At 44.7% G+C, this 13,846-nt stretch overlaps 1 protein-coding gene across 1 annotated transcript in view; it reads left to right on the forward strand.

Moving 5' to 3' along the window:
* Positions 1–203: 203 nt before the first annotated feature.
* Positions 204–13,846, forward strand: part of NLRP1 (NLR family pyrin domain containing 1) — a 98,069-nt gene continuing 84,426 nt past the window's right edge. The window contains exon 1 of the mRNA XM_055256974.2: positions 204–221. The gene's annotated coding sequence lies outside the window, so the exon portion shown is untranslated. The remainder of the gene's footprint in view (positions 222–13,846) is intronic.

The following is a 13,846-nucleotide window of genomic DNA, read 5'->3' on the forward strand; positions in this document are numbered from 1 at the left end:
GGGCGGGACCAGGTGGAGATAATTGAGTCACGTGGGTTGGTTTTCCCCATACTGTCACATGTCTCGCGATAGTGAGTGAGTTCCCACGAGATCTGATGGTTTTATAAGAGGCTTCCCCGTTGCTCAGCACTGCTGTCTCCTGCTGCCGTGTGAACGACGTATTCGCTTCTCCTCCTGCCGTGATTGTCAGCTTCCTGAGGCCTCCTCAGCCATGCTGAACTGTGAGTCAATTAAACCTCCTTCCTTTATAAATTACCCAGTATCGGGCAGTTCTTTATAGCAGTGTGAGTACAGACTAATACGCACCCGGAGTCTGGGAGCGTGCGCTGTGGCTGCCATCATGGCCGGCGTCAGCAGGGAGAGGGGCCAGGAAGGCAGGTGAGTTCACCCACACAGAAAAAAAAACTGCTGCCTCTGTAGCCCTTCTTCCCTGTTACCTAGAGTGGGGTTCAGCGAGAAGACTCTAACAGACAGCACCTGAAATCAAACGTGTAGTCTTCTAAATTGTGTGGGACCCTCAAAGGAGGGCTGGTTACGAACCAGAGGGCATAAGAGACAAGTAAACAATAGACCCTTCATTTTCGATTTCCCCTCCCTGGCGTCCAGCGACACACTTTTCATTCCCAAGGACTTCCAGGGACCCAAAGTCCTCCCTTGGCTTGCTTTTAGTGAAGCCCATGATCTTGCATGGAAGCCTAAAAACAAAAAAAAACTTAAATGTTCATAGCATCTTTATTTATTATAGGCAAAAACTGGAGACAACCCAAATGTCCATCAACAGGTGAATGGATAAACAAATTGTGGTATATTTATACAATGGAACATGACTCAGCAACAAAATAGTACAAACACCACATGCACAGTGTATGCACACCGTAAATGAATCTCAAAAGCATTATGCTGAGGGAAAGAACTAGATGCAAAAGATGTATACTGTATGACCTCATTTATGAATTCAAGGACAGACAAAACTAATCTATGGTGATAGATTTCAGAGCATGGTTACCTGGGGGAGATGGGAGAGGGTGAGACAAAATACTGGCTGAAAGGAGTACGAGGGAGTATCCTGAAGTGATGGAAATATTCCATATATTGATTTGACTGGTAGTCATGCTGGTATATACATATTAAAAATTCATCGACCTGTACACTTAAGATTTGTGCATTTTACTATATATTATGCTTCAATTTAAAAATACATAAAAACAAATAATTTGTAAAAGAGGAAGTGATTGATGTGTGTATGTGTGTATAAATCTATGTAATGATGATAAAATGCAAGTTTCAGCTGTAACCTACTGCTATAGATTGACACTGTCCAATAGAATTTTCTTTGTTGGTGTAAACTTCTGTATCTGCACTGTCCAATATGGTAGAAACTAGCCACATGCAGCTACTGAATACTTGAAATAGCATGTGAGTGGCTAATGCAACTGAGGAACTAAATTTGTTGCTTCATTTTAATTAATTTAAATTTACATTTAAATAGCCACGAGTGGCTAATGGCTACCATTTGGGACATTACAGCATAGATTTAGTAAGATGCCAAACCAAGATGTTTAAATTTTCCACTTTGAGCCAAGCATGAGGACCTTCAGCAGGACCACTCAGGAAGTCTGATATGTTCAGGGACAGGGTGAATGCTTTGGAGACAGGAGTTTTTTTAGAAGTTCTGTTCCCTAATCATCCTGTTTCTTCCACAACCAAAGTCCCATTTACCTCACTTTGTCTCTTGATTAATTCAGATTCTCCTCAAATGTTTGGGGATCCTTGGCCATTCATTCATGTTTATAAATGAGCTGTTCTCAAAGATCAGATAGTTGTAGATATGCGGCATCATTTCTGAGGGCTCTGTTCTGTTCCATTGATCTATGTCTCTGTTGTGGTACCAGTACCATGCTGTTTTGGTTACTGTAGCCTTGTAGTATAGTTTGAAGTCAGGTAGCGTGATGCCTCCAGCTTTGTTCTTTTGGCTTAGGATTGACTTGGTGATGCGGGCTCTTTTTTGGTTCCATATGAACTTTAAAGTAGTTTTTTCCAATTCTGTGAAGAAAGTCATTGGTAGCTTGATGGGGATGGCATTGAATCTATAAATTACCTTGGGCAGTATGGCCATTTTCACGATATTGATTCTTCCAACCCATGAGCATGGAATGTTCTTCCATTTGTTTGTATCCTCTTTTATTTCATTGAGCAGTGGTTTGTAGTTCTCCTTGAAGAAGTCCTTCACATCCCTTGTAAGTTGGATTCCTAGGTATTTTATTCTCTTTGAAGCAATTGTGAATGGGAGTTCACTCATGATTTGACTCTCTGTTTGTCTGTGATTGGTGTACAAGAATGCTTGTGATTTTTGTACATTGATTTTGTATCCTGAGACTTTGCTGAAGTTGCTAATCAGCTTAAGGAGATTTTGGGCTGAGACAATGGGGTTTTCTAGATATACAATTGTGTCATCTGCAAACAGGGACAGTTTGACTTCCTCTTTTCCTAATTGAATACCCTTTATTTCCTTCTCCTGCCTGATTGCTCTGGCCAGAACTTCCAGCACTATGTTGAATAGGAGCGGTGAGAGAGGGCATCCCTGTCTTGTGCCAGTTTTCAGAGGGAATGCTTCCAGTTTTTGCCCATTCAGTATGATATTGGCTGTGGGTTTGTCATAGATAGCTCTTATTATTTTGAGATACGTCCCATCAATACCTAATTTATTGAGAGTTTTTAGCATGAAGGGTTGTTGAATTTTGTCAAAGGCCTTTTCTGCATCTATTGAGATAATCATGTGGTTTTTGTCTTTGGTTCTGTTTATATGCTGGATTACATTTATTGATTTGCATATGTTGAACCAGCCTTGCATCCCAGGGATGAAGCTCACTTGATTATGGTGGATAAGCTTTTTGATGTGCTGCTGGATTCGGTTTGCCAGTATTTTATTGAGGATTTTTGCATCAATGTTCATCAAGGATATTGGTCTGAAATTCTCTTTTTTGGTTATGTCTCTGCCAGGCTTTGGTATCAGGACAATGCTGGCCTCATAAAATGTGTTAGGGAGGATTCCCTCTTTTTCTATCAATTGGAATAGTTTCAGAAGGAATGGTACCAGTTCTTCCTTGTACCTCTGGTAGAATTCAGCTGTGAATCCATCAGGTCCTGGACTCTTTTTGGTTGGTAAGCTATTGATTATTGCCACAATTTCAGAACCTGTTATTGGTCTATTCAGAGATTCAACTTCTTCCTGATTTAGTCTTGGGAGGGTGTATTTGTTGAGAAATTTATCCATTTCTTCTAGATTTTCTAGTTTATTTGCATAGAGGTGTTTGTAGTATAAGAAATGGGGAAAGGATTCCCTATTTAATAAATGGTGCTGGGAAAACTGGCTAGCCATATGTAGAAAGCTGAAACTGGATCCCTTCCTTGCAACTTATACAAAAATTAATTCAAGATGGATTAAAGACTTAAATGTTAGACCTAAAACCATTAAAATCCTACAAGAAAACCTAGGCAATACCATTCAGGACATAGGCGTGGGCAAGGACTTCATGTCTAAAACACCAAAAGCAATGGCAACAAAAGCCAAAATTGACAAATGGGATCTAATTAAACTAAAGAGCTTCTGCACAGCAAAAGAAACTACCATCAGAGTTAACAGGCAACCTACAGAATGGGAGAAAATTTTTGCAACCTACTCATCTGACAAAGGGCTAATATCCAGAATCTACAATGAACTCAAACAAATTTACAAGAAAAAAAAAACAACCCCATCAAAAAGTGGGCAAAGGACATGAACAGACACTTCTCAAAAGAAGACATTTATGCAGCCAAAAAACACATGAAGAAATGCTCATCATCACTGGCCATCAGAGAAATGCAAATCAAAACCACAGTGAGATACCATCTCACACCAGTTAGAATGGCCATCATTAAAAAAGCAGGAAACAACAGGTGCTGGAGAGGATGTGGAGAAATAGGAACACTTTTACACTGTTGGTGGGACTGTAAATTAGTTCAACCATTGTGGAAGTCAGTGTGGCGATTCCTCAGGGATCTAGAACTAGAAATACCATTTGACCCAGCCATCCCATTACTGAGTATATACCCAAAGGACTATAAATCATGCTGCTATAAAGACACATGCACACATATGTTTATTGCGACACTATTCACAATAGCAAAGAGTTGGAACCAACCCAAATGTCCAACAACGATAGACTGGATTAGGAAAATGTGGTACATATACACCATGGAATACTATGCAGCCATAAAAAATGATGAGTTCATGTCCTTTGTAGGGACATGGATGAAACTGGAAAACATCATTCTCAGTAAACTATCACAAGGACAAAAAACCAAACACCACATGTTCTCACTCATAGGTGGGAATTGAACAATGAGAACTCATGGACACAGGAAGGGGAACATCACACTCTGGGGACTGTTGTGGGGTGGGGGGAGGGGGGAGGGACAGCATTAGGAGATATACCTAATGCTAAATGACGAGTTAATGGGTGCAGGAAATCAACATGGCACATGGATACATATGTAACAAACCTGCACATTGTGCACATGTACCCTAAAACCTAAAGTATAATAAAAAAAAAAAAGAAATAAAATAAAATAAATAAATAAATGAGCTGTTCTGACCAGGAGCTCCCTATCCAAGGGCGGGACTGGCCACTGGTGGGCTTCATGCCACATGAATGATCAGAAAGTCAAAATTACACAAAACCTTCCCCCCTCGAATGCCAGAAGGCAAAGGACGTTACTCTCAGACCCCAACTCACACTCACTGCCCAAATTCTTCTGGACATTTATGGAATTTCTTAAGAAATAATCATTCTGTTTTGTCCTAGGGGTAAATTCTGGACTGTCATCTAGTCTGCATTTTGGGAAAGAGTGAGGGTTGTGAAGGTCGACTGTTTTTGTACACATCTTCAATTATTCCTCCTTTTTTCAGCCTCACTCTCTCATCCTAGGCCAGCCTAAAGTACCTGTCATCTCTACATCTGCCGCCTTGTCTGGGATCCACTAAGCATGTCCCCTTTGCATATATTCCAAGCTGAGAGTTTCTCCACTCTGCTTTCAAACCAGCATTTCTTCATACACTTCCTCCCTTCCAGAAATCTGTTAAAATGCCTCATTCACTGCCACTCCCCATTGTCTTCCTTGTTAGAGGACTATACTGTTGTATTCCTTTACTGTCATTTTAGTGGAAGGAGGGAATATAATGTGCTCAGTGCAGCATCTTGAATAGGAAGTCCTCCAGGAATAGCTTTAAACTCTCATGGACACAGACAGTTCTCCAATCTCTGCTACCTCTTGAAGAAAATTCCTAAGGTCTCCTCATTATCGTATGACCTTGAATTGCATTCCTCCTCTGGGGTGGGGTGAAGGAAATAGGATCTGTAAGACCAGGGTGGAGCAGAAGGGATGAGCAGCACAGCTCAGTATTAGAAAGGATGGGAACTTCCACTTCCACCCAAGATGAACTAGTAAAAGGACACCTAAGGACCCACGCCCCAAAACCACTTTAGGGAATAGGCAGTGGTAGGGGGGCCTGAACTCACCCTTGGTTAGATCCCTGAGCAACCTTCCCAAAGGGCTTAGGGAGGGAATAATGTCCTGAGCTCCCAGGAAGCTAGGCACCGTGACAGTGAGGTGAAGAATTACAACCGCAAGTAGTGGGAGCCATCCCATGCCCCTGGTAGGCTGAGCACCACCAGGTTAACTGCTAAGGGAGGGAGCAGACTGGCAAAGGCCCAGGAGCTGGCACTTGCCGGTGCTGAGTGGGAATCTATTTCAGAAGGCGGAACACTGCTTGAAGAACACAACACCATCTAATAGGTGGCTATGTTTGAAAGTAAAGAGCTTGTCATTTTTGACACGGAGAAAAAGGTGGCTGTGCAGCTGGAATATGATTAATTCCCCATCAAGGTATGTCTGTACTGATCAAAAGACAACCAGATAGAGAATTGAAGAAAACAACAAAAAGAGTTTGAGGACGATCCACTTAGAGGAAAGGACTCTGTTGTCCTTTAATGCGCACACTCACTGTCCTCTTTCAATATTACAGAGTTGCACATGTGTAGAATTAATCATTTATTGTTTGAATATACAGGTTGAACTCCAGTGCATTCCACAGTCCTTGGGTGGACCTGGAGATGAAGTAGTCCATCATCAAGCAAGGAGGTTGTCAGGTTTTAAAAGCCTTGTACTATGCAGGGGTCATATTCAGAATAGTTAACTAGTGTAGGCATAGGCACTGACCAGTCAGAATCAACATTGACCTTAATAACCCATCCAGTCAAACCAATACTGACAGTCAGCCTGCATACATGAACACACAGCCTCTGCAAAGTGGAATGAGCTCTGCTGGGCCGCACTACCTGGCTGCTTGGCCAAGCCTGGAACCTTCAGCCTGTGTTGTACCTTCAGTCTGTGTTGTTTGCTACTTTACTCTGGATATCTGTATTGGAGGAGCCTCTGGGAAAATTCCCTTTGGAGTCTGGGCTCCCCTTACATCTGCCACTTTCTCCCTTAGTCACATAACTATCCTCAAATTAGCAAGATGCCTGTATGCCTTAAATTAAGAGCAGACTGGTGCAGCATCAGGATGCACCAGTCTAAATTTAGACGAAGTGTTCTGCTGGAAATGAAAGAGCATGTTTAGATTTTAATAATAGAATTTTAAAAGACTGGTAGATCACTTCTGCGTGGGTCACCCAGCTCCTGAACACCTGGGTATTCTCAGTAACAGCTATAACTATACAGTCTGATATATCAGGAGTTGCATTAAGAAACTAGTAACAGAAAATGGCAATAATTTTTTTCTCTCTTATATACAAGAAGCCCTGGGATAAACAGAAGAAAATATTCTGTAGTAGATAGGAGCCAGGATCTTCCATCTTTATGTTCTATCATCCTTAGAACATGTTGGCTTTCATCCTCAAGGTCACTTCATGATGACTTTTGGGGCTCCAGTCATTATGTCTGAGTTCTAGGCAGAAAGCTAACAGGAAAGAAAAGGCTGGGCGCGGTGGCTCACGCCTGTAATCCCAACACTTTGGGAGGCCGAGGTGGGCGGATCACAAGGTCAGGAGGTCGAGACCATCCTGGCTAACATGGTGAAACCCCGTCTCTACTAAAAATACAAAAAATTAGATGGGCATGGCAGCAGGTGCCTGTAGTCCCAGCTACTTGGGAGGCTGAGGCAGGAGAATTGCTTCAACCCGGGAGGCAGAGCTTGCAGTGAGCAGAGATCATGCTACTGCACTCCAGCCTGGGTGACAGAGTGAGACTCTGTCTCAAAAAATAAAATAAAATAAAATAATTAAAATCAAAATTTAAAAAAAAAAAAACAGGAGAGAAAAGAGGGGGCAGAAGTCACATACCATTGCCTGCCCTTTGTTAAAGCACTTTCTCAGGAGCTCTACCCAAACACTTCTGCTCCCAACCTGTTGGTCACCTCTAGCTGCAAGAGAAGCTGGAACACTTGGGGTCCTTTAGTTAGACCCATTGCCACATGAAATAGAATTGGGGCTCTGTTATGAACAACAAAGAAGAGAATGGATATTAGGGAGGCAACTAGCATTCCTGGCTTCAACCTATATAAGAAAGTCCTCGCTCTCTCTCTCTCTGGGGCCATATGAAGAGATAGGAGATGCCCCCCAAAACCTGCCACTGCTGTTGCACCAGCTGAGGCCTCCTGCAAGAATCAGGAGCAACCCTCCCGTGAGCAGACAAGGCTGACCCAGTTGCCCAGGGGCTCACAGGCAACCAGAATGGAGCCTACCCTGCAGGGGCAGTGGGAAGCTGTAAGCCTTTCAGCCCGGACCTTCCCTTCTCCTCCTCACTGGGTTGCAGAGTGTGGCACCAAAGCTTGGAAACCCGAACTGTCCATGAAGAGGTCACTCATACAAGAAAAGAAACTACTGTTCTCAGCACCACTTTCAAAAAAGGAAAATTAGCCTAGAGTCACACTGAGAAGACCTTAGACAGACCACCTCAACCCAAGGGTGGGCGTGGAGGGTCAGTACTAGAAGTCCAAAAAAACAGTCAGCAGGGCTGGGAGTGGTGGTCACCACTTTCCATCCCAGCTGCTTCTCTCGGGATTTCACAAGTCCAGGGAATGAGGGTAATCCGAGTGTATGGGTAACAGCACTGGAAACTCCCCTGGGGAAGCTGGAGAGACAGTGAGGCAGGGGTGGCTTCTGACCTCAAAGAAATCACATCCCAAGGAACTCACATTGAAACCCAAATCAGAACATGAGGAACGAGGTTCAGATGCTGACCCTGGGGGAGATGGATTGAGGAGGGAGGTGTCCTTCCAGTTTGGGGGCTCAGAGAAGCCTGAGGGGGGTTAAGCTATTTTTCAAGCATAAGGATGATTGGTTGTGGACGAGTGGGCAGCATCCTTTGAAAAGTCAGTGTGACATGAGCAAAGCTAGGAGGGGGGACCTTGACAGCTGGGGGCTTTGACTCTGTCCCTCCCTCTTCCTCCTGCTTTTCCTTGAGCCCGTGAATTTCCTTACTGCTTCCTAAGGTGGATGGAAGGAAGCACTTCTATCTGAGGCTAGCACTTCAGGCCCGACTGCTTCAGCAAGCAAGGACCCACTAGTGCTCCTCTACCATAGCCCACACCCACTGCCTAGATTCTGTCCGCACAGCACTGGCACTCAGTGCAAGCTTTTGGACAAATTAATGGGTGAACAAATACACAATTGAAAGGGGGCCACGAGAGCAGCTGAACCTGCTCTTTGAGGGATGTTCTCCATGCAGAGAAACACCAATCTACAAAATGGACTTGTTTCAGGTCCACCCAGGACTATGTCTCAAAGGGAAAAGTGACCCGTAAAATATGTTTGTGCAGTAAAACGAATGATCCTAGTGTCAATTATTTAGAAACAAGCCCCTAATGTGAACAATCAGAAGTGAGGAAAAATCGATACACTTCTTCTCATTGTGTAGAAATGGAAAACAAGCTTCATTTTACTCCAGCCCCAGGGAGAAAAGAGCAAATTAATGATTCCTGTCAAGGGCTCCTGTGCTGCGTCCCTACCCAGGGCCTGGCTCAGGAAGGTGCCAGATAAATGGGTTAGGAGGGTTCTGATCTCAGGCCCAAAATGCCCAAGTGAATCCAGGGTGTACACGTGCACACAACACACATAACACACAGAGGTGTACATATGTGTTCTCAAGTGCCTTATGCGTCCACACCCATGTACACACATGCCTGCACAGTCGTACACATGCATAGACACATCTGTCTACACATATGAGCAAAGATGACATGTTCACTCACACAAGTGCACGTATGAATATACGTGTGTGTGTACGCTTGTGTGTGTACCTGAACACAGATGGCTGTACCACTCACTCACATAGATACTTACCCGTGGGTCTCAGGCATATCGTGCTTGCTGAGTTCAGTTACAGTGCTGTGTGTGCTGTGGCCAACTAATAACGGAATAGATGAAGCTTGCAGCCCTACCAGGAATCTGCTGGCTTCTTCACCCCTATTTCGCCACCAAAAGGGCTTCCCCCACCAAAGACATGTAGACTTTTATGGAGAGATATACACTTAGAAAGTCATGTTGGGCCGGGCACAGTGACTCACGCCTGTAATCCCAGCCCTTTGGAAGGCCAAGGCAGGCTGATCACCTGAGGTCAGGAGTTCGAGACCAGCCTGGCCAGTGTGGTGAAACCCCGTCTCTACTAAAAATACAAAAGTTAGCCAGGCTTGGTGGCACGTGTCTGTGATCCCAGCTACTCCAGAGGCTGAGGCAGGAGAATCATTTGAACCTGGGAGGCGGAAGTTGTAGTGAGCTGAGATCGCGCCACTGCACTCCAGTCTGAGCGACAGAGTGAGACTCTGTCTCAAAAGAAAAGGTGATATTGTACATACACATAAAGCACACATTTAGGAATACTCGTATTGGTTTCCTGTTGCTATTTATAACCAACTACCACAAACTTCGTGACTTAAATTTGTCATCTTAGACTTCTGGAGGTCAGAACTCCAAAATGAGACTACGAGGCTAAATCAGTGTCAGCAAGCCTGCTGACTTCACCACCTGCCACCCGGTCTCAAAACCAGTGCCACGTATTTCAGGTTTTTGTTATGAAAGCATTCCATTCCAGATACCAATTACTGTATGGGTCAGCTATTGCTGCATGACAACCACAAAAGCTCAGTGTCATACAACAACAAGCACATACTTCTCACTCATTTGCCTGTGGATTGGAGATTCAGGGGAAAGGAATGAGTGATAAACTATAATTTAGTCTACCACACATAGCGAGGATATAGTGATTTTTCAATAAATGTTGGCCATTGTTAGCTATTCTGCCAACTCCTCATACAGCGATATTCCACAGTAAATATGTAGAATTGGCTTCTAATCCCAACTCCACCATCACCTCACCATGAGGCTTACAGAAGTCACTTAACCTCTCTAGGGCCTGGTTTCCTCATGTAAAAAGTGAGGATGCTGAGTGCAGTGGCTCACACCTGTAATTCCAGCATTTTGAGAGGCCGAGGGCGGTGGATTTCTTGAGCCCAGGAGTTCAAGACCAGCCTGGGAAACACAGTGAGACCTTGTCTCTACGAAAAATACAAAAATTAGCCAGGCTTGGTGGCTTGCACCTGTAGTCCCAGCTACTAGGGAGGCTGAGGTGGGAGGATTGCTTGAGCCTGGTTGCAGTAAGCTGAGATTGTGCCACTGCACTCCAGCCTTGGCGACAGAGCCAGACCCTGTCTCCAAAAAAAAAAAAAAAAAAAGTGAGGACAGTGGAACTAGAATGTCAGATATCTGATGTAACTTTCACTTTTCCCCCTCCAAAGTCTGTGGCAGACTCACAAATAGATCAAGCCACCTTTTCCTCTGAGCCTGAACTTGAATTCAGAATTAATCTCCAGAAGATGCACCGTGTGGCCACCATTAAAATGATCTGAAGTTGGTTCAATAAATGAATGATTGTTGTATCCTGAACTAGAATTGCCTCTCTTAGAGCAGGATGTAACACTGGCTGTCATCCAGCTCAACCTCCTCCTGAAGATGCAGGAATTTAGGTCCAGAGAAAGAAACAGCATGGCTGAGAGCACACAGCTAGTTAGTGGAAGGCCATGCCCAGAATCTGGGCTGGTATTCCTTTTACACCACGCAGTTGGAAAGAGAGGGCACTGGTCCTCAAATGCAGGTCTTCCAGTTCCAGGGATGTCCTCTCCCTCTGCTCTCTCATAGACACAGAACTGGGGGAATGATTCCACTGGGTGGAGGGAGAGGGGGCTCTTATTGCTTGGTAGGAGTAGAAAACCCTATGAAAGGCACAGCCCTGTGTCTGCCCTCTCTACGAAACTCACGGTCTTTGTTCACACTGCTTCACTCGACATCTTTTCTGTATAGTCTTTGAAACTATTATATCAACATAGGAAAGGAAAGAGGTTAACACACTACAAAAAGGCCAGAAAGAAGAGCAAATGAGCGCTCATAATGGACGGAGATCATCTGGGTTTGCATCTTGACTCCAACACTTACCAGCTCTTTGATGTTGGGCAAGTCACAGGTCACTTACCTCTCCATGCCTCAGTTTCCTCACCTGTAAAGTGGAAATACTAATAGTAATTACCTCAGAATGGTCAGGAGCAGCCTGTTTAATATATACGTTAAATATATGTAAAATATACATATAGGACTTAGAAGAGTCTCTGGCACTTAGTAGAATTATATAAACATCAATTGTTAGCTATTCCAGTTTTATTACCTTAGTGTTGTAGAAAATGCAGCAATTTGGAAAGCTGTGCTCCATGCAGCCCAACTCTCACCTGGCAGCATTCCGTCACCAACCAATTGAACCTGAAAGCCCCTCAGCCACCTCCAAGACATCACGACTTCACATACGTCATATGGACATAGGTGGTGAGAGATGCCCCTAAGGAAAAGTTCTTTTTCCATTTGATGAGAAACTAGAACTCAATTTTCAAGAAAGTCCACATGCTTTTAGAGCTGCCTTTAGCAGAAAGGAGCCACTGAGTCGAAAGTTTCAGGGCCTTTTCTGTTGGTGTGTGTGACTCATTTAGAGCAGTGGTGATACATGAGGGAAGGTCATGGGAGCTGGGGCAAGGCGGCAGGATTTGGTGGGGGGAATCGGAGCTCCATTGTTTGCAATGGATTGCTGGAGGAAATGCTGTTTGCTTGGGAGTCATTTGCAATTAACTCCACCTAGGATGAAAAATGGCGTGGGCATGAAAATGTTATACTATCCATGTAATAATAAATCGTTAGCAGATGCTGTGGGCATGAAGATTGTTATTAATGACTTTGGGGAGAAAAAGGTTTGTGGGAAATGTTTGATTCGAAGGGAGGACATGGTTCTTGCTCCAGCCCTGCCTGTTTGGTTGGCCACAGCACTGGGAGTTTATAGAATGGTGTGAAAAGGAGAAAGGCGTCATGTGCAGAGGGACCTGATCTGGCTCGTCCAAGCTGATGAGAGCTCTCCATCCAGATCTGGAGGCCTGGAGCTCACCGTGCCCCTCCCGCAGGGAGGCTGCATCTGGGCTTCTCACACTACTTTAGGTCCTGAGTCCTTGGAGGTCTGGGGCGTTGCTGCTCTTGTGCACACCTGAAGGGCCTCTGGCTGGAAGTGTCACACTCCAGGAAGAGCCACATTTGGTTCAGCACAGCCATCATTTTTGGGGTGCTCTCTCTGTGCCAAATTCTCAACTCAACTCTCACCAGAAAGTTCCAAAAATTCAATCCTAAGAAGCAACAAAAATGTCTGACCCTCCCTCTCCCAGAAGTCTTCTAGGTAATCAAAGCTTGCAGCACATCCCACAAACATCTGCCTTTGCAGCCTCGTCCTGCACCCCGTATGGGCCCAGATAGTGCAGGGCTGAATCACTCAGTGTTGGATAGCAAAGTGCTGGGTGGTGCAGTGGTTAAGCGTGGGCTTTGAGGTTAGCCCGACCAGATTTGCCTGCATCTTTGCCTCTTCTTAGTAGTAGTGTGGTTTTTGGCAAATGAGCTCATCTCACTGATCCTCAGTTTTCTCACCTCTCAGATGGGCAAACAAAATATGTATCCCCAAATACTTTTTTTTTTTTATTTGAGACAGGGTCTCATTCTTTCACCCAGGCTGTAGTGCAGTGGCATGATCATAGTTCACTGCAGCCTCAAACTCCTAGGCTTAAGCAACCTTCCAACCTCAGCCTTCTGAGTAGCCAGGACCACAGACACATGCCACCATATGTGGCTAATTTTCTCTACCTTTTATAGAAACAGGGGGTCTCCCCATGTTGCCCAGGCTGGTCTCTAACTCCTGGCCTCAAGTGATCTTCCCGTGTTGGCCTCCCAAAGTGCTAGGATTTCAGGGCTGAGCCACAGTGCCCAGCCCCCACGTAATTTTTGAGGATTAAATAAGATATAGAAAACACTTAGTCCAGGCCAGGCGCGGTGGCTCACGCCTGTAATCCCAACACTTCGGGAGGCTGAGGCAGGCAGATCACCTGAAGTCAGGAGTTCGAGACCAGCCTGACCAACATGGTGAAACCCCATCTTTACTAAAAATACAAAATTAGCCGGGCATGGTGGCGCATGCCTGTAATACCAGCTACTGAGGAGGCTGAGGCAGGAGAATCGCTTGAACCCAGGAGGCGGAGGTTGCGGTGAGCTGAGATCACGCCATTACACTCCGGTCTGGGCAACAAGAGCAAAACTCTGTCTCAAAAAAAAGAAAAGAAAACACTTAGTCCAATCCTGGGGAGTAGTAATAAGTCCTCACATGTTTTCAATGGTGACGTGTCAAACCCCTCACCGTGAGGGTCTCCACGTCCAGGCTCTCCCTCTCCTGCCACCCT

This window comes from Symphalangus syndactylus, chromosome 20 (assembly GCF_028878055.3).
Source record: "Symphalangus syndactylus isolate Jambi chromosome 20, NHGRI_mSymSyn1-v2.1_pri, whole genome shotgun sequence".
NCBI classification, from domain to species: domain Eukaryota; kingdom Metazoa; phylum Chordata; class Mammalia; order Primates; family Hylobatidae; genus Symphalangus; species Symphalangus syndactylus.